The sequence below is a fragment of the Hemicordylus capensis genome, chromosome 3 (genome assembly GCF_027244095.1).
Source record: "Hemicordylus capensis ecotype Gifberg chromosome 3, rHemCap1.1.pri, whole genome shotgun sequence".
NCBI lineage: Eukaryota > Metazoa > Chordata > Lepidosauria > Squamata > Cordylidae > Hemicordylus > Hemicordylus capensis.
The window spans coordinates 186568181-186589619 of NC_069659.1; positions in this window are offsets into that span (position 1 = coordinate 186568181).

The window sequence follows — 21439 nt, forward strand, 5'->3', positions numbered from 1 at the left end:
GCATGGGATCTGGGCAAAAGGAGTGGGGTGGGGTGGTAGTGCCTAATGGGTGAAGGCTACCACCCCAATTTCAGGGGGATTGGGCAAAGGGCTGATTTTTGGTAAATTTCTGAAATTTTCATGTCTTTGGGGCAGATTGGGGCATATTGGGGCAGAAAGTGGGGCATGGGGCAGAATAGTGGGGTGGGGTGGTAGTGCCTAATGGGTGAAGTTTTTTCTGAGGTGTGAATTCTCATTCTATCATAGCAAATGAGATTTTTTTCAATTAAACAACTCTCATTACCCCACTTTCACTTTTTCACACTTTCCTTTACTATGAATAATACGAGGAAGTAATCAATTTAGCACACTTCACCTTATGAAGACAAACCTCATAAAAATAAATTCACCAAAATTCACCCCCTGCCCAATCACTCTTAAATTGGGCATGGGTGGTAGCCTCCACCCATTAGACACTATCTACCAGCCCACCCCACTCCTTTGGGGCAGATCCACTTTCTGCCCCCAATCTGCCCCAAAGACACCCAAACTTCAAAAATTCTCAAAAAATCAGCCCTCTGCCCAATCCCCCTAAAATTGGGGTGGTAGCCTCCACCCATTAGCTACTACCACCCACCCCATTATTTTGGGGCAGATCCACTTTCTGCCCCCAAACTGCCCCAAAGTCACTAAAACTTGAAAAATTCTCAAAAAATCACCCCTTTGTCCAAACCCCCTGAAATTGGGGTGGTAGCCTCCACCCATTAGGCACTACCACCCCACTCCACTATTCTGCCCCAGGCCCCACTTTCTGCCCCAATATGCCCCAATCTGCCCCAAAGACATGAAAATTTCAGAAATTTACCAAAAATCAGCCCTTTGCCCAATCCCCCTGAAATTGGGGTGATAGCCTGCACCCATTAGGCACTACCACCCCACCCCACTGCTTTTGCCCAGGTCCCATGCTATGCCCCTGAACTGCCCCAAAGTCACTAAAACTTTAAAAAATTGCCAAAAATCAACTATGAACCGAATCACCCGAATTTTTCAGGTCTAAAATTCGGGTGATTCGGCTCGTGCCCAAAAAATATCGGGGGACATCGGGGGTGATTCGGTTCGGCCCCAAATCACCCGAAATTGTTCATTTCGGGCACAGATCGTTCTGTGCCCGAAATTTTTTGCACATCCCTAGTAGAGAGGGGGAGGAGAGTAAGAAAGAAGGGAAAGGATGAAAGGGGGGGAGAGAGAGAGAAAGTCAAAACCCTAAGAAAACATGAAGGGGAAGAGAGAGCAAATGTGGAGTTTGGAGACCTAAAAAAGGAGGAAAGGAAATGTGGTGGCTGCTGGAGTAGGAACAAGGGGCTGAATGACACACGGATGCCAGAGTTGTGTTGAAAGCAACGGAATGGAGGAGGACAAGCAGGAGTGAGGTTCAGGTGAGGGTGGGGAGGTCTCTGGGGTAAGGGCTCTGTGGCAGGGCCAAGGGGATCAATCAAGTACTAGCACACAGATGCTCTGTGCAGGTTCAGCTAGTTTTCTAATAATAAAAGGAACTATGGTCTTAGACTATCATTTTTGTATTAAAAGGAAAATATTCATCTTCCGATTGTCAAGAGTAGGAATGTTATAAAGATAATGTCATCCCAATCTCAGCCTAGCAACTGGTTATATTGTTTCCAGGCAAGCCTGAATATCAGCAAGCTCTGTCAGAAATTAAAAATGGTATTTTCTCCATTGCATGGATTTACCATAGTACATTATGAACAAGACACATGTATCCATATTCTACTTGATATGGAGGTATTTTGGGGTGCTCAGAATCCACAGTGACATAAGCCTTGTGCAGGTGGTCCATTTGTATAGAGTTATAGGGCAATTCCAAGGGTAACAGAATCAGGCCTGTTGGCCATATGCTATTTTTCAAGTTGATATTATACATACCCACAGGCAAGAAAACACCTCCTCCTATTTGGCTGTATTTTTATGAAACCCTTATATAACATACATTATATATTTTTATATAATGCCATTCACATGACATATCAGGTAGGTGGGTGGGCAGGCAAGCAGTGGGGAGGCTTCCTAAACCTTGCCTCCCCCGCCCACAATTGTTGTTTTGTTGGTGGGGGTGCACCCCACGCTCCCACACAATAAGCCCTGCTCTGTACAACACGGAGCAGGGCAGATCGATCTCTGTGAGCCCCACAATGTACTGTGTGACATGTGCACTGTATTGGGGGATTCTCCCAGCAGATGGGTGCTCTAGACACCTGTCTCTGTGTGCAGCCATGCTGGATACAACCAGTGCTTGCACATGAGCAAGTAGCGGGAGGTGAGGGAGCACTCGGTCCCTTAATTTTGGCAAATAACAGGGCTAGGTGGCATTGCACCACTGGGACTGGGCTTGATTCCGGTGGTTCTCATGTGTAGCCTAACACGGGCTGGGTGTCCCTAGCCCAGGTTAGGCTGCACATGAGAACAACCTCATCATGTCTGAAATGTGCAAAATTTGTTGGTAATAGAATCAGAATTTTCCATTCTTTCTGCATTTAGTGCAATTATATGCAAATTAAGCTAAGTGCGCAATATTGGACAATTGATCCCCCCCCCCGTAAACTACATGCAGTGTTCAGTGTTTTGTACTTGTTTCTCAGCATATTTTCTTTAACCAGAAGGAAAGCAATCACTGAATCAGGATACATTTTTCATTTTCTCTCTCTGTGTGTCCCTATTATCATGGAACGGCCCAACACACATGGAAGAGGAGCATCAGGCTCATGTCCATTGGCTATACCACCTGTTGAGCCTGGCCTCCATGTGTTTGAGATGCCATCTGCAAAGGGGCTGACAAACGGACACCCCAACACACATAGGCCACTCAGTTTATTCTCTGCAAAAATGGAGGGCACAGATTATGTATTCAGAGTCTAACTTGCATTGGGCTGTACATGTATAGGCCCCTGTGCAGATGGCACCTTGAATACATATTCAGGAATAGAGACAGCAGACATTATCCCAGTCACTCACCTTCCATGTATATATGTCTACATGGAGTTATGTGTATGCACAGAGTTACTGAACATAAGAACAGCCCTGATGGATCAGGCACAAGGCCCATCTAGTCCAGCATCCGGTTTCACACAGTGGCCCACCAGATGCCTCTGGGGAGCCCATAGGCAAGAGGTTTGTGCATGCCCTCTCTCTTGCTGTTGCTCCCCTGCAACTTGTATTGAGAGGCATCATGACTCTGAGGCTGGAGATGGCCCACAGGCACCAGACTAGTAGCCATTGATAGACCTGTTCACCATGAATCTGTCTAAAGCTGTCTAAAGCAGAGCCTGTCTAAAGTTGTTTAAAGCCATCCAAGCTGGTGACCATTACCACATTGCATGGCAAGGAATTCCATAGATTATGTGCTGTGCAAAAAAGTTGCACTGCATTGTTACACTGGATGTGCAACAATGTTATAGCACAACCATTGTGAAGGGTGAGATGTATACATGTCATGAGATGTGAGATGCATAATCTTCTGTGATGGGATGTTCATGTAGTTACTGCATCAGAAGAATGTTCATTTCCCTGCAAGAGACATCTTCCCACTTTGCACTAGATCCAGAACTGCAGAGAGGAAGTGTGCATCACTCATGCTTCCTTTTTACCTTTGTTGTTGAACTTGTAACATGTCTTCGATTCAACATGGCATGATGTATTGCCAAAGGTGGGTTGCTACTGACTTTGTGGTTATGACTGTCTAGTCTGTATTGTAATCATACTGGCTGTTTCAGTTCAAATAGCTTGCTGGTTCCCTCATTTCGTCTCCCTTACTTTTCTCCTTGCTCAGGACCACAAAACACATCCTGTATGCAAATTCCTCTTCCAGAGTTCACATCTCTACTCTTAGTCCTATTTTTATGCCAAGTTCTGATCCCAGAATACCACCCACTCTCCAAATGTGTGTCTGTTAGAGGAAATGCTAGATGGAGTGTGTGTGGAGAATTTGAGATACTGTAATTGCTTGTGATTGTTTGCTGAGGTTTGAGGATAGAAGCTTGGGCTTAGCAACAGTTGCTAAGGAGGAAAGAATGTTCCTGGTTGCTAAGGGGTAGGACTCTGGCAGGTTGCTGTTGGTCTAAGGAAAAAAACCAGTTAGCTAAGAGTTGGGGCTTTGCTGAAGAAGAGTTGAGAGCTGGAGACTGGTAGAAGAAGGAAAAGTTGAAAGTGAAGTAATTAGGAGAAAAGGTGAAAGGGAAGTAGAGATAGAGAACTAGAACTGAAATAAGAACCAGGGAGAAAAGCTGGGAGTCATGAGAGATTTCTTTGTGGTAGCTTTAGCAGTTGTTTCCACAGAAAAGCTCAGCTACTCTATATCATCTGAGCTTGTCACAGGAGGACAAAGCAGAGTCTGGTAATCCCTGTGAGAGAAGAGCCTGGTTCAACACAGCCAAAGACCATCTGAAAAGCCAGAAGGAAATTATCCAACATGGTGTCTGTGTTCACTTGGGAAGGTGCATTAGCACATAAAAGGGAAGGCTGGCCAGGAGTTGTTTAGTAGGCTTGTGCATCATGTTGGGTCCAACAGGCAGGTCAAACCTCAAATGCCTTCTGTCAGGCAATGTCAGAGGGAGTTCTGCCACAATGTCAGGAAGCCTCCAACAGTTGGAATTGCTGTTGTTACAGCTCCCTGCTGTTATTGCAGAACTCCATCGGAGACCAGGCATATCTACTGGACACTAAGGATGTGTGAGCAGGTTCAGAACAGAACCGGTTTTAAGTTGAACTGATTCGGTTTGAAGGCTCGGGGTTGAGCTGAACCACCCCTGGTTTGGCTCGACCCCAGACCAGACTCCCCCCCCCACCGGCCAATTCACAGGCCTTTTATGTTTTTTTAAAAAACAAATCCCTTCCGGGGGGGGGGCAGGCTTCTCCAAGTCAGCAGAGGGGGTGTCTGAAGAGGTTCCCCCTCCCCCCACCAACCTTCCTTCCTTCAAAAACCGCCCCATTCGGCCATTCTTTGACCCCGGCCATACAGAGGCCTATTGTGTAGGCACTGTGGCCTCCAAAATGGTTGCTGCACCAGGGGAAAGAGGGAAGGAAGGCTGGGGGAGAAACCTCTGTGGACCATCCCCCCACCTCAGAGAAGCTCCCAAGAGGGGGTAATTTTTTTTTTTTTAAAAAAATCATAAACCGTGAACTTCTGAACCGGACCAAACTGAAGCGGGGGGTTCAAGGGGTGGCAGACCGAACTAGCCTGGTCCAGTTTGGGTCTGGTTTGGACTTGAACCAAATAGGACCAGCCGGTTCCGTGCACACCTACTGGATACCCCACCCCTCTTGCTGCCCTTTCCTCCTTCTCCTTACCATTTACTGCGTGGAAGCAGGGGAAAGGGATGCATGATCTTTGATCTTCACTCAAGAGGAAGCAGAGTGAGGGGGAGGGGGACTTTGGTTTAAAAACACCATTTAGACCAGGGATCTTCAACGCTGGGCCCCCAGATGTTCTTGGACTTCAACTCCCATAATCCCCAACCAAAGGCCACTGGGCCTGGGGATTATGGGAGTTGAAGTCCAAAAACATTTGGGGGCCCAACATTGAGGATCCCTGTTTTAGACTATGGCAGAAGCCTAAGAAAAAGCTCAATTTCCTAGAAGAAAGGTGCTTCTTTCCCTTTTCTTGAACAGCATGGGTGCTTTTGTGAAATTGAGTTTTCTGATAGTTCAGTCATTGTTACAGCAAGAAGAAGAAGGAAAAAGGAGAAGAAGAAAGAAGAAAAAGGTTCTTTTAAACTGAAGGTGTGGAAGACATGTGTGAACTTCCAGGGTGAAGATAAAGGAATGCCCTATCTCTAGGCAGTGGCTTACTGTGGTTTACCATGCTGTGCCCCATCGGTCCAAGAGTGGGGTGTCTGCACTGGTACCATCCAATTCTAAGCCATATCCATGCTGTTACTGAGCTCAGGGAGGCTCCATGGTGACATGCATCAGTGCTGAAGTAATACCTCTCCCATTAGGAATAATGGGAGAACTGTTGCTTCAGTGCTGACACAATTATTCATTGCCACAGAGCCTGTTACTGAGCTCAGTAATAGCATGGACGTAGTTTAGAATTCGGCAGAACCAGCTCAGGTCCCCCGATCTTGGATCAATGGGGCACTGAGTGGTATGCAAGCCAGTAAATTGTGAGGAGGAAGAGACAGTGGAGGGGCGGCAGGGTATAATAGAAACATCAGATTTCCACAGCAACATGACACTTGAGAGGGCCATGGCAATGTAAATGTTGTGCTGTGTCATATTTTGTAGGAATCTGACATTCTGGGCCATGTACAAGCCTTTATTTAAGAAAGTAACTTAACCCAAAGTGGTAGCCACTTCTTTTAAGCAGATACATCAAGTTCAATATTATAACACCTGATTTCCATTAGAATGTGTAAATAATTTAATAGAATTTTAAAAGTTATATAACTATATAACTATATAACTATATAACTATATAACTATATAACTATATAACTATATAACTATATAACTATATAACTATATAACTATATAACTATATAACTATATAACTATAACTATAACTATATATATATATATAACTCTATATATATATATATAACTCTATATATATATATATATAACTATATATATATAACTATATATATATAACTATATATATATAATTTACTACCTCTCACAGAAGAGTGTTGAGATGGAATTAGTAATTTTATAGATAACATAGGTAAGAGGTAACCAAGATGGATTTGTCACAAAGGGTATATTTCTGCAAATATGCTGTAGCAGAAACATTTCAACATGCAACTTAACATATTTCCATCCCACATTTTTCTTTCCCCAGTCCCCTCTCTTTCTCTAAAGGACCTGGAACCTTGTATCAATCACACTTGGCTGTCCAGTGCAGTGTGGGCCAGCGGTAACCACACCACCCAGAACAGACAAAGGAGGATTTGGGGGCCCCCAGGGGGTGTGGAGGCCCTAGACTTTGGCCCCAAAGTCCAGGGGTAAGAGTGCCACTGCTCAGGAATATAAGGAATATAAGAATTTCAGCCCCTTCCCCTGTGACTGCTCAGATGCTCAAAGAAGTCTTTAGTGCAAGGGTGCTGAAGGCTTTCTTGAGGACTTGCAGCCCTCCTCCATGCAATGGAGGGCTGCACATCATGTCAGCCAATGTTTTGGTTGCCTGGATTCCAGCTACATATTCCTGTATCAAAGTGATAGAGCAAGAAGGGCTCTTCCACTGCACTCTGTGGGTTCTTTATTCCTTCCATAAAAAATACACCAGCGTGGTGTAGTGGTTAGAGTGCTGGACTAGGACCGGGGAGACCTGAGTTCAAATCCCCATTCAGCCATGATACTAGCTGGGTGACTCTCAGCCTAACCTACTTCACAGGGTTGTTGTGAGGGGAAACTCAGTATGTAGTACACCGCTCTGGGCTCCTTGGAGGAAGAGCAGGATATAAATGTAGTAGTAGTAGTAATAATAATAATCTTAAAAGGCTAGGCAAAGCCAGAGGCGTATCTAGGGGAAATAGCGCCTAGCACAAGCACTGAAATTGTGCCCCCTGGACAAACATCTGACACCCATCTTTCAGATGTTACCATAACATCAGATGGAAAATACAAGTCAAGCTCATTAATCTTTTAAAATTTCAAAAACTATTTAGCAGTGGATGTAGCCAGACCGAAAAATGCTGGAAAACTACAACTTTCAGTATGCTGGGGCTAATGAAATACCCAAATACTATGTGGAGGTATACTTGGAAAACTAAATAGAAGTGCCTGTCTAATTCTCTACTATGCATTGTAGCATCACTATTACATAAGTTTTAAAAATAAATGGAGAATTTGACTTTTCCCAGATACTCTGAAAATAATTAAAGGATATGCAGAGTAAATTGTGTCACTGCTTGGAATATATTCTAGTATTTCAGAAAGACAGTTAAAATGAGAGAAAGAGAGCAAGAAACTCCCCGTGGGCCTTAATACTAAGGATTTCACACTGATTCAAAGACAAACTCACCATTAACAGCCATATTATTAAGACATCACATTTAACTCACTTATCAGAAGAAGCAAAGTAAGAGCAAATGAATACAATCCTAGCTCATAAGCTTCAGCTCAGTATTCACAAGCCCTGATTCTCTGTACATAGTGCCAAACTGAATATGTGTACAGTGACTTATCTTGTTTACACAGTCAGACAGGTGTTATTGACTGGTTTGTTTTATCCAGACATCGAGTCCTTCCCAAGGACCTGGGATGCCAGAATTTTATTGTCAATTGTTATAGATATCGTCGCAGAATATAGGCTGTTCCCAGTAAAGCTGCTTTTTGTAATTGGCTGATGGTGATTTCTGTGACCCCTATGGTGTTGAGGTGCTCTTCAAGGTCTTTTGGAACTCCACCTAGGGCGCCAATTACCACTGGGATTATTTTGGTCTTTTTCTGCCACAGCCTTTCAATTTCAATTTGTAGATCTTTGTATTTGGTGATTTTTTCTATTTCTTTTTCTTTTATTCTGCTATCCCCTGGTATTGCTATGTCGATTATTTTCACTTGTTTTTCTTTCTTCTCGACTACAGTTATATCTGGTCTATTGTGTGGCAGATGTTTGTCTGTTTGTAGTCGGAAGTCCCATAATATTTTTACATCTTCATTTTCTTCAACTTTTTCAATTTTATGGTCCCACCAATTTTTGGCTACAGGTAGCTCGTAATTTTTGCAGATGTTCCAGTGTATCATCCCTGCTACCTTGTCATGCCTTTGTTTGTAGTCAGTCTGTGCAATCTTTTTACAACAGCTGATTAGGTGGTCCACTGTTTCATCTGCTTCTTTACAAAGGCGGCACTTGCTGTTTGTTGTGGATTTTTCGACTTTTGCTCTTACTGCATTTGTTCTTAGTGCCTGTTCTTGCGCAGCCAGTATTAAACCCTCTGTTTCTTTCTTCAAGTAACCATTCTTAAGCCACTGCCAAGTCTTGGTGATGTCTGATTTTCCACTTATATTGTGCAAATATTGACCATGCAGGGGCTTATTTTTCCATTTTTCTGCTTGGTTCTTGACTTGTTCTTTCTTGTAGGCCTGCTTTCTTTCATTGGTGTTTAATAGTTTCGCATTCTTGACGATTTGAAGTGCATCTTCTTCACTGTCCTTGATATATTCTTCAAGGCCTCTTTTCTCCTCCTCTACTGTTTGATGGACTTGCAGCATTCCTCTTCCACCTGAGCTGCGAGGGAGGTATAGCCTATCGACATCACTGCGGGGGTGCAGAGCATGATTGATGGTCATGATTTTCCTGGTCTTACGATCCAGCGTCTCTAGCTCTGCCTGGGTCCAGTCTATTATTCCTGCAGTGTATCTGATAACAGGTATAGCCCAGGTGTTTATGGCCTGTATGGTGTTCCCACCATTGAGTTTGGACTTGAGGATTTTTCGAACTCTCCTGATGTATTCACTTCCTATTTTTTCTTTTAACTTTAGTGTGTGCAATGTTATCAGCCCGGAGAATGCCCAAGTATTTGTAATGTTCTTTCTCTTCCAGGTTCTTGATCTTGCTTCCATTGGGCAGTTCTATTCCTTCTGTTTTTGTTTTTTCCCCTCTGTTTATTATTAATGCCGCACACTTGTCTAGTCCAAACTCCATTGCTATATCTACTGAATATACGGACAGTGTTTAGCAGTGATTCGATTTTTGACTGGGACTTTCCAAACAACTTCAGATCGTCCATGTACAACAGATGGTTGATTTGACTTGATGTTTTAGATGTTTGGTATCCGAGGCCTGTTTTGTTTAGTATTTGTGAAAGTGGGGTCATGGCGATTACAAACAACAGAGGGGATAGTGAGTCCCCTTGGAAAATGCCTCTTCTAATGCTGACCTGTCCAAGTGTCTCGCCATTGATTGTTAACTGTGTACTCCACATGCTCATTGCTTTTTAAAATAAATATCTGAATGTTTTTGCTGACACCAGTTGTTTCTAAACATTTTAGTATCCATGTGTGAGGCAATGAATCAAAGGCTTTCTTGTAGTCAATCCATGCAACACTTAGATTGGTTTTTCTTCTCTTGCAGTTTTCTAAAATCATTTTGTCAATCAGCAGCTGGTCTTTTGTGCCTCTGGTGTTCGGGCAATTTCCTTTCTGTTCAACTGGAAGCTGTTTGTTAGTTAATAAGTGTTGCATCACTTCATCTGCTATTATTCCAGTTAATAATTTGAACATGGTTGGCAGGCAGGTTATCGGTCTATAATTACTTGGAACTGCACCTTTTGCTGGGTCTTTCATGATGAGATGAGTTTTCCCAGTTGTTAGCCATTGTTCAATATCACCTCCTTGCAAAATGTGATTGAACTGTTTTGGTAGTTGTTTATGAAGGCTTGTTAGGTGTTTAAGCCAAAAGCCATGAAATTCATTGTTGCCTGGAGCAGTCCAAATTATTATTATTATTATTATTATTATTATTATTATTATTATTATTATTATTATTATATTTTATTATTTTATTATTTTACATTTTATATCCTGCTCTACCTCCAAGAAGCCCAGAGCAGTATACTACATACTTAAGTTTCTCCTCACAACAACCCTGTGAAGTAGGTTAGGCTGAGAGAGAAGTGACTGGCCAAGAATCACCCAGCTAGTATCATGGCTGAATGGGGATTTGAACTTGGGTCTCCCCGGTCCTAGTCCAGCACTGTAACTACTACACCATGCTGGCTCTTCAGTATTTTAATATTTTAATATTTTTTAAAAAAATATTAATTTTTTTTTAAAAAAAATTACCTGTAGCTCCTTCAGGGGGCTTCCCAAAGGCCGTGGGGAGGTCTGAAAAGGTTCCCCCTCCCCTGATGGCCTCTAGGGTCTCACAGGGACCATTTGAGCATGTGCAGTGGCCCTTTTATAAAATCTATTTTTAAAAAAATATGGCCGCTGAAAACAAAATGGCCACCACACATGCAAAAATGGCCTCTGCGAGGCCTGGCATGGCCTAGTGTCTCACAGAGGCCATTTGAGCAACCGTGGTGGCCATTTTGTTTTAAGGCGGCCATTTTTTTAAAAAAAATATTTTTAAAAATGGCTCCCCCCTTCAAGTGGCACCCGGGGCACGTGCCCTGCCTGCCCTACCATCGATACGCCCCTGGGCAAAGCTGCTTTCCCACTTTATATGGCAGTTGTATTTGCCATTGCATAACCAGTTTTACGCTGGTGACTCCCACAGTAAAATATGAAGGACACGGTAAACGTTTAAATGTTTTATAAATGGTTTTAAACTGTTTTTAAATTGTTTTGTAATGATTGTTTTTAAAGGACTGATTCACGGGTTTTATTTTTGCTGCTGTGCACTGCCCAGAACTGTTTGGATGGGGTGGTATATAAATGTAATAAATAAATAAATAAAGTAGTGGCCAGGAAGCCCCAGTCAGTTAGGGCTCCTTAGTATGTGTTCAGGAGGAATGTTAATCTGCCCTTCACACTGAACTGTGGGAAAGACAACTTTTATTTTACAACTGTAATATGAGTGTAGCGGCAGCAAACACAATTGTTACATAAAGTGTAAAATAACAAGCAAGTTCTAATGGAAACCTTTTGCAAGTTAAAGCATACGTAGTATCCTTAGTCCTGAATATACTCATATATTGTAATGATGAACTGGGCATTAAATTGTACATTGGTTACCAGTGGCTGACATACTCTGCAGTGTTGTGCGGCACATCCCTCCTTCCTTGAAAAGGACTTTTTGACTTCAGAAATATGTCCTTGAGGGCTGCACAGCCCTCAAGGATGTGTTCATCAAGTCAAACATTCTTTTGGAGGGAGGAGGAAGCAGCGAAAATGCCCTCCCTGCACTTCCCTGTCAGCAATACACTGTGCAGAGGTGCAGTGCTGAGTCTTCCACTGATGCAGCTCCAGATACGCAGTTCTAATGCTGCACAAAATGTCAGCCAGTATCTTTTATTATATTTGAGAACAAACAGAGATATTAAGCAAGAAAAGTAAAGGGGGGGGGGTGAGTTTGAAGTAATTCCAACAGCAAAAGATACTTCACACTGTACACACTAGCTGGAAATTTATCTTTGGTCTTCTTTTGGCAAACAATATAAAAATGAATTAGAAATGCATCGAATCTGTAAATGCATTATGGATTAGCTTGAGAATTTATCTTTCAGACAGAGTAAAAAGAGGATCCTTAGCTCTTTTATCAATATGATAACTATAAAGAGCGTAATTGTAAAAAAATAGGTGACATTCAAAAACTAACTGAAAAAATCATATGATGGTTTAATGTTGCATAAGCTTTTGTGGATGACAACCCACTTTGTCAGATGCTAGGCTGGTACTGGAGAAATACAGTATAACAGATAGTTGAATGAAGAGCATGGAAATAAAAGATGCATGAAAACATTCTAAGATTCTTAAAGGGATAAGCTGACATTCTGCACAAGAGTACATCAACCTAGTAACATTGCATTTGCGCAATTTGCCCAAATTGTGTTACACAAGAGTAAGCCCATTATTTCCAACAGCCTTACTCTTGTGTAATTCAAGTTGCTCCTTCCTTCTAGATGAAGGTGTGCATATGTACCTGGGGTGGGGGGTCAGGGGGAATTTTCACTGCTGCTCCTGAGTCCCTGAGAGTCACAAGACTTTATGCAGACTGCTGCCTATAATGTACAACCCCAAGAAGTGAATTTTCCTCTCACAAACTATTCATTGCAAGAATGCACAACAGATTTTCAGAGTAGGTTAATCTGTAGAGGCTTAACAAGATCTGTATGTGAACTGTCTATTTGAGGGACTTGAAGGACTGAAACCTTAAAATGAAATGCATGTGTACACATAACACCCATTTCTTGATGCTACCATCCATAATCAGAGCTATTGCAATTTATCTCTTTCCTACATGTTTCCTTTGATTTGAGCCAGAATGAAAAGAAAAAGAGTTTAATAGAGCAATTATTCCAGTAGGGAAGTGCACTCTCTTTCCTGTCACATGTATAGAACAAAAATCTAGGGAAAAGAACATTGTCAATGCATACAAAGAAAGCAATTACTAGAACAAATAGTCAATATTAAAACGGACCATGAGGCCATCTCAGCTCTGTTTATTAGACAGTCTAGACAAATTGACTGCAGTGACTGTAAAAACATGGTTGCCTCAATGCCTCAGACAGAATTGACTATTTTCACAAATGAAATCCTCAATAGGATAAAGGCGTTTGTGGTCAAGACTTAAAACTGTTTACTGCTAACAAGGGGGGGGAAGTGTCAACAAGTTTATTCATACTACATTTTGTTTATACATTCATACTCATCTTTTTCTTGCCCCTGCAATTTCTTCATACATCCTTCAGATTGGTTTTCCTTATCCATTAACAGAGATTACATTGTAGGTCATCATCAACTACTTCCCTGCTTCTGCCCCTATACTGTACACAAATCTAGGTGATTACAGAAAATCAGTTTATCATTAGCACCCATTTTACCACATTTCTGATGATATGCAGAGATGCCAAAAGAGTCTGGGACTTGGAGAAGGAAGGTGTGCAAAAGTCTTATTTATCAATGCTACCGGGCCGGCTGGATTCTGACTTTTTAAATGTTTAGTGTCCTCTCTTACTCTGGCTCTGACTGGAGTATTGAGTGTTTGACACCAGGGAAGTAAGAAGGGGGAGGGCTTGCTTATTTATTTATTTCCTTTTTAAACCACACACACTTCAGTCTCTGATTTTTTTAATTTATTTAACAAATTTCTGTACCTCCCAAAACTTATGTCTCTGGGTGTTTCACAATAAAAACACAAAACAAAATTTAAACATTTAAACAATTTAAAACTTAAAACAAGTTAAAAATACTAAAACTGTAAATCTAATTAAAAGCCTGGGTGAACAAAAGTCTTAATTGACTTTTTAAAAGTTGTAAGAGATGGGGAAGGTCTTGTTTCAGCAGGGAGCACATTCCAAAGCCTCAGGCAGCAACGGAGAAGGCCTTCCCATAGCGAGGAAGATATTTTCTTAAATACCCAGGGCCTAAGCTGTTTAGGACTTTATAGGTTATAGCCAGCACCTTGTATTTTGCCTGGAAACTTATCGGCAGCCAGTTTCAATATAGGGATAATATGGTCTCTCCGAGATGACCCAGAGACCAACCTGGCTGCCGCATTCTGGGTCAACTGCAGTTTCCGGACTACATACAAAGGCAGCCCCACATAGAGCTCATTGCAGTAGTCAAGCCTGGAGGTTACCAATATACGTATCATAGTTTTGAGGTCATTTATCTCAAGAAATGGACGCAACTGGCGTATCAGCTGAAGCTGATAGAAGGCACCACTGACCGCCGCCTCAACCTGGGGAACCAGAGAGGTTGGGATCCAGAAGCACCCCCAGTCTGCATACCTGTTCCTTCTGGAGAAGTGTGACCCCATCCAGAATAGGCAGATCAACTCATCTCCCGAGTTCCGACCTCTCACAATAAGTACTTCCATCTTATCTGGGTTAAGCCTCAGTTTGTTATCCCTCATCCAGCCTATAACTTTCTCCAGGCAGGCACCACCATTCAGGGTGATTATGCCTTCTCCCAATGATGTTGACATGGAGAAATAGATTTGAGTGTCATCAGCATACTGATAACACCCTGCACCAAATTCCCTGATGTTCTTTCCCAGCGGTTTCATGTAGATGTTAAACAACATCGGAGGCAATGGTGAGACATCATACAAAAGTTCAGATCGTGAAGAACAACAGTCTCCAAGGGACACCATCTGGAACCTGCCTGAGAGGTAGGAGTGGAACCACCACAAAGCAATGCCTCCTACCCCGAACCCCCTCATATGTGCCAGAAGGAAACTATGGTCGATTGTATTGAAAACTGCCAATAGGTCCAAAAGGAGCAACAGAGTCACACTCCCTCTGTCAATTCCCAATTGGAGATCATCTGTCAGGCCAACCAAGGCAGTCTTCACCCCATAGCCCACCCAAAAGCCAGTCTGAAATGGGTCTAGATAATCAGTTTTCTCCAAGACTGCCTGGAGCTGGAAGGCCACTACCCTCTCAATCACTATGCCCAACCATGGAAGACTGGAGACAGGCCTATAGTTGCTTAACTCTGAGGAATCCAATGCAGGCTTCTTCAGAAGAGGTCTAATAATTGTCTCCTTCCCTCCCTCAGAGAAGCATTTATAATCTCTACCAGGTCCTCTACAACAACCCCCCTGCCAGATAGTATAAGCCATGTTGGGGAAGGATCAAGAAAACAGGTGATAGGCCAGAATGCTACAAAAAGCTTGTCCACATCCTCAGGAGTCACACCCTGGAACTGATCCAGCCTGACCACACAAGAGAAATCACTGGACACCTCTGCATCAGACACCACATTACCTGTGGAGGCTAAGTTTAAGTCAGCCTGAATACAAGATATTTTGTCCATAAGAAACTCATTGAAAATGTCACCATGGATAACTGATGGTTCAAAATACTGATTCGGGGAGGAGGGGAACATAATAGCCCTCTCACGACCCTGGACAACTCCGCTGGACATGAGCTTGTGGATGCAATATGTGCAGAAAAGAATTGTTTCTTTGCTGCACGTATTGCCTGAACACAGATCTTCAAATGCACACTATGTTGTAATCTGTCGGGTTTGAGCTGAGTCTTTTTCCACTTGCGCTCCAGTCGTCCACCTTGGGGCAGCAACAGGATCACCAGCAGAGCCAATACTAAATCCCTCCAAGGCTTCTTGGTATCGTATTAGATCCAATAACCTTCTTGGATGGACCATCCTAATAGGCCCCTTACCCCTGCGAAGGTGAGAAATGTTTGTGAGTCCAACCTTAACCAGATGGTGGTCCATCCATGACAATGGGGAAATCACAGAATTCCCCACCCACGGAACACCACCCTGATCAGAGTGAAAGAGCAAATCAAGCATGTGACCAGCAATAATCATCAGTCCCAAGACCACTTGGGATAGGCCCATAGTTGTCATGGCCGCTATTAACTCCCAAGCTACCCTGGACAAATTGGTCCCAAAGTGAATATTGAAGTCCCCCACCACTACAAGCCTGGGGGACTCCAATGCCAAATCTGAGACCAAGTCTGTGAGCTCAGTTGGGGATTCTGTTGGGCAGCAGGGTTGTTGGTACAGAAGTCCCAGTCTATCCCTGGTCCCCAAACTTAAGTAAATACATTCAGTATGGTCTGACACTTTGACAGGGATCCTGGTATTATTACTGTTCAGGAGATATTATTCTTATAGACCACAGCCACTCCACCTCTCTGCCCACATCCTCCCACCTGCTCCTCAGCAGCGTACCCTGGAGAGAGAAGCTGGGACTAGACTGGGCCACCAACTTCCCTCAACCAAATCTCTGTAATACATACCAGGTCGGCCCCTTCATCCAGAATAAAATCATGGATGATTTCTGACTTGTTCTGCATTGACCTGGCATTAAAAAGGAGCAAGCTGGGGCCCTGTGGGTAGTTGGCACTGCTCCACAAGGTCAGAGAGCTGGCAGGACAGCTGGAAGGGGAAACAGCTATTAGATTTCTGATTTTCCTTCCCCTGTAATGGCCCACTGGCTTGCCAACACTACTACTGCTATTCCCCACCACCACTGGAATAGGCATTCCATAATCTGAGAATACACCCCCTATTTCCCCATCTTCAGACAAACCCAGGCACATTGCAAACCAATCTCACCCAGGACTTAATTAAAAACAGAAGCCAAACTGTTAAATGCCCACCCACATGTGAGTACTTGGGCCAGGAGGCCTGACCCTCACCCTCGCTGTCCCTTGAAGTGGCTCCCCCAAACAGTGGTGTTGCCCCTTGGTGTTTGGTGTTGCCCCTTCGGGGGTGACTCTGGCAGCACCCTAAATAGCCCTGAGCAGCTGGCTCTGGGCAGATGGGATCCAGGAAACTGCCATGTCACCTCCTGGGCCCCAGTCCTGCAAAGCCTCCTCACAGCTCAGCAGCCAGACCAGGGGGGCAGATAGCAAACGGGCGCAGGAGCAGACAGGAAGGCTTTACAAATCATTAAAACACCAATACAATTATTAACAATAACATTATAATTATTAATAATAGCAAATTTAAGCAGTCAAGAGAATTAAATGCAGCCATCAAACACCTAATTAAAAAGATGCATTTTTAATGCTCTCTTAAAAGCTATCACAAAGGTCAGGCCTCACATCTCAGTTACTGGAGCACATACCACATATCTCAGTGGGGAGTGCGTTGCAGAGCTCAGGAGCAGTTGTCGAGAAGGCCGACCTCTGAGTAGCCACCAACTGAACTGGCAGCAGCTGTAGGTGAACCTCTCCCAATGAACAGAAAAAGATGCTCTCTCCGATACCCTGGGCCTAAGCCATTGTGGGTTTTATAGGTATTTACTAACACTTTGTATTTTGTCCAGAAACTTATCGGCAGCCAGTGTAATGTTTTTAAAACCAGAGTAATATGATCTCTTCAAGTTATCCCAGAGACCAATATGGCTGCTGAATTTCAGGCTAACTGAAGTTTCTGGACCAGATACAGAGAGGCTGCCCTACACAGAGTGTAACGTAGTAGTGAAGCCTGGAGGCTATCAACATCTGTACTACTGTTTTGAGGTCATTCTCATCCAGAAACAGATGCAGCTGGTGTATCATCCGAAGGTACTAAGAAGCACTCCTGGTCATTGTCTTAGTCTGAGAAAACAGAGAAAAGTTTGGATCCAGACGTACTCCTAAATGGTGTACCTATTCCTTAGGGAGTGCAACCCCATACAAGAAGATCTAGTACATCTCCTGAGTTACAACCCCAACAATGAGCACTTCTGTCTTGTCAGATTTCAGCTTCAATTTATTAACCCTCATCCAGCCCATTACCACCTTTAGGCAAGCATTGCCATTTCCTGCTGATGACATCATACAGAGTAGATTTGTGTGGCATCAGCACACTGATAACATGCAACACCCAATAACTTGATGATCTCCACGCCACCCACCCCGCCAGTAGTTTCATTTCATTTCATTTATTTATTTATTTAATTTATTTTTGCATTTTTATACAGCCTTTCATTAAAAAATAACCCCAAGGCGGTTTACAAAAGTTAAAAACATACAATAAAAACACAATAAAAACATCATGCTAAAAGTATAAACACATATAAAAACAGGCATAAAACAATACAACAGATAAAAACACCCACAGCAGCAGTAAAAATGATTATGTAAAAGCCTGGGTAAAAAGCCAAGTCTTTACAAGCTTTCTAAAAGCCATGATGGAGTCTGAGGAACAAATGGCCACTGGGAGAGCATTCCAGAGTCTGGGGGCAGCAACAGAGAAGGCCCTGTCCCGAGTGCACGACAGCCGGGCCTCTCTCATTGTCGGCACCCGGAGCAGGGCCCCCTCAGATGTCCTCGTCAAGCGGGCAGCAACCCTTGGGAGCAGGCGGTCCCTCAAATACCCCGGGCCCAAACCGTTTAGGGCTTTAAAGGTCAAAACCAGCACCTTGAATTGGACCCGGAAACGAACCGGTAGCCAGTGCAGCTCTTTCAAAATGGGGGTGATATGTTCCCAACGGGCAGCTCCGGATAAAACCCTCGCTGCCGTGTTTTGCACTAGCTGCAGTTTCCGGATATTCTTCAAGGGCAGCCCCACGTAGAGTGCGTTACAGTAATCCAGCCACGACGTGACTAAGGCGTGGGTAACCGTGGCAAGATCTGCCTTCTCAAGAAAGGGACGCAGCTGGCGCACCAGCCGAAGCCGTGCAAAGGCACCCCTGGCCACCGCCTCCACCTGAGCTTCCAAAAGCAGAGCCGGGTCCAAGAGTACCCCCAAGCTGCGTACTTGCTCCTTCAAGGGGAGTGCAACCCCATCCAGAACCGGTAAAATCTCCTCATCCCGATTGGCTCTCCTACTGACCAACAGTACCTCCGTCTTATCCTGATTCAATTTCAGTTTGTTAGCCCACATCCAACCCATCACGGCCTCCAGTCCCCAATTCAGGATATCCACCACCTCCCTAGGATCAGATGACAAGGACAGATAGAGCTGAGTGTCATCCGCATATTGCTGACAACTCAGTCCAAATCCCCGGATGACCTCTCCCAGCGGCTTCATGTAGATGTTAAACAGCATGGGGGACAAGACAGAACCCTGCGGGACCCCACAGGCCAACAGCCACGGGGCCGAGCAGTAGTCCCCCAGCACCACCTTCTGGACCCTCCCCTCAAGAAAGGACCGGAACCACTGCAACGCAGTGCCTCCGATTCCCATACTCGAGAGGCGGCCCAGAAGGATACCATGGTCAATGGTATCGAATGCCGCCGAGAGGTCCAGCAGAACCAACAGGGACGCACTCCCCCTGTCTAGTTCCCGGTGCAGGTCATCCACTAGAGCGACCAAGGCAGTCTGAGTCCCGTACCCGGGGCGGAAGCCAGATTGAAAAGGGTCCAGATAATCCGTATCATCCAAGACCCTCTGCAGCTGGGACACCACCACACGCTCCATCACCTTGCCCAAAAAGGGGAGGTTAGACACAGGTCTATAGTTGTCCAGGTTGGAGGGATCAAGGGAGGGCTTTTTTAATAGAGGTCTTACCACCGCCTCCTTGAGGCACGATGGCATCCTGCCCTCCCTTAATGAAGCATTAACGATCACCTCCAACCATCTGCCTGTCCCCTCCCTGGCAGCTTTTATTAGCCAAGAAGGGCAAGGGTCAAGAGCGCACGAAGTCGCCCGCACACTGCCCAGGATCTTGTCCACATCCTCAGGCCGCACCAACTGAAAAGAATCCAACACAACGGGACCAGATGGTACCAAAGGCACGTCTGCTGGAACTGCCAGAACTGCTGACCTGGAGTCCAGGTCAGCACGGATGCAAGCGACTTTATCTGCAAAGCAACAGGCAAACCGATCACAAAGAGCTGTAGATGACTCCTCCCCCATTGTAGGCGTTAACATGCATTGGAGATAAAATGGAGCCCTGAGTCTCCAAGAGGCACCATGTGGAATTTGCCTGAGAGGTAGAAATTGGACCATTGCAAAGGGTGATGCCTACTCCCAGCACCTTCAAGCAATCCAGAAGGATAGGAAATTCAGTTGGTATCTAAAGCTGGTGAAAAATTCAAAATAACTAACAGAGTTACACTCCCTCTGTTAATTCCCAGGTAGAATCCACCCATCAGATAGTCTCAACCTCTCAGTTACCCTCCTCTCAATTACCTTGCTTAGCCATGGGAGGTTAGAGACTGGCTTATAATTGTTCACCTCTGAGAGGTTTAACATGGTCTAATAATTGCCTCCTTGACATGATGGCATCTTAACCTCTCTTAGTGAGGCATTTATGATAGCAGTTAGGTCATCTCTAATAACCTCCCTGCTAGAAGATACAAGCCATGTTGGGTGAGGGTCCAGAGGGCAAGTGGTGAACTGAACCATTCCAAGCAGCTTGTCCACATCTTTGGGAATCACAGATTGAAAGCGATCCAATCCAACAGTGCAAGAGGAGTCACTGGACGCCTCCTCCATTGACTCTGTAAGCACTGTGGTATTTGAATCAGCCTGGATGCAAGAGATGTTATCCATAAAGTTCTTCTTATTGCATACTGCATCTTTAAGAAGTAAGTCTTAGAGGTCTCAGGATGATCTATTAGGAAGAGCCTGATGCTGTTCTTACATATTTCATATGCCTCACCCACATAACTCTTGATTTAAAGAGAGATTGCCCTCTCCATTTCCTACATGAACCAGATGGACATGTGAACAACATGGTTGCTCCTGTCATGTCTAGTTTAGCCTTCGGTCCGCTATCAACAAGCCTATTATTATAGGCTTAATAATCCTATAAGCCTATCATACAAGGCTGTTGTAAAGATTATGCTCACAAAGGGCTTTGAATAGTCTTGCCTGCTTTATAAATAAATATAATGTTCCAACTTGGTGTCAGGGCTTGGGGTGAGCCCTTTGGGGACAGGGATCCATCTTATTTATTTATTATTTCTCTGTGTAAACCACCCTGAGCCATTTTTGGAAGGACGGTATAGAAATCAATCAATCAGCCAACCAATCAATCAAATAAATAAATAAATATTAAAATGTACAGTTGAAAACTGCAGTGGAAATACTTAGCAAATGTGCACATCAGCTTTGCATATTCATACATAAATTCTTTATGGTAGGATACACAAGCAATTTCCATTTCAATTAAATGTTCAGAGATATACTGCCACCTGTTGGATACAGCCACATTTTGTTACACAGAAATGAAAAAATTAACATAGCTGAGCAGCAGCTGGGTTTATCTGAACTGGATGACCAATACTACATACTGTAGTGCTTCATTCACAGTTGCCTTGTCTTATTATCTTCAGTGGAATGATTGATCTTCCAAACAGTCTATGCCAGAAAAACCTTCTGCTTAAATCCACACCAAGCAAATTCAAATATTTATCATCCTGGAGAT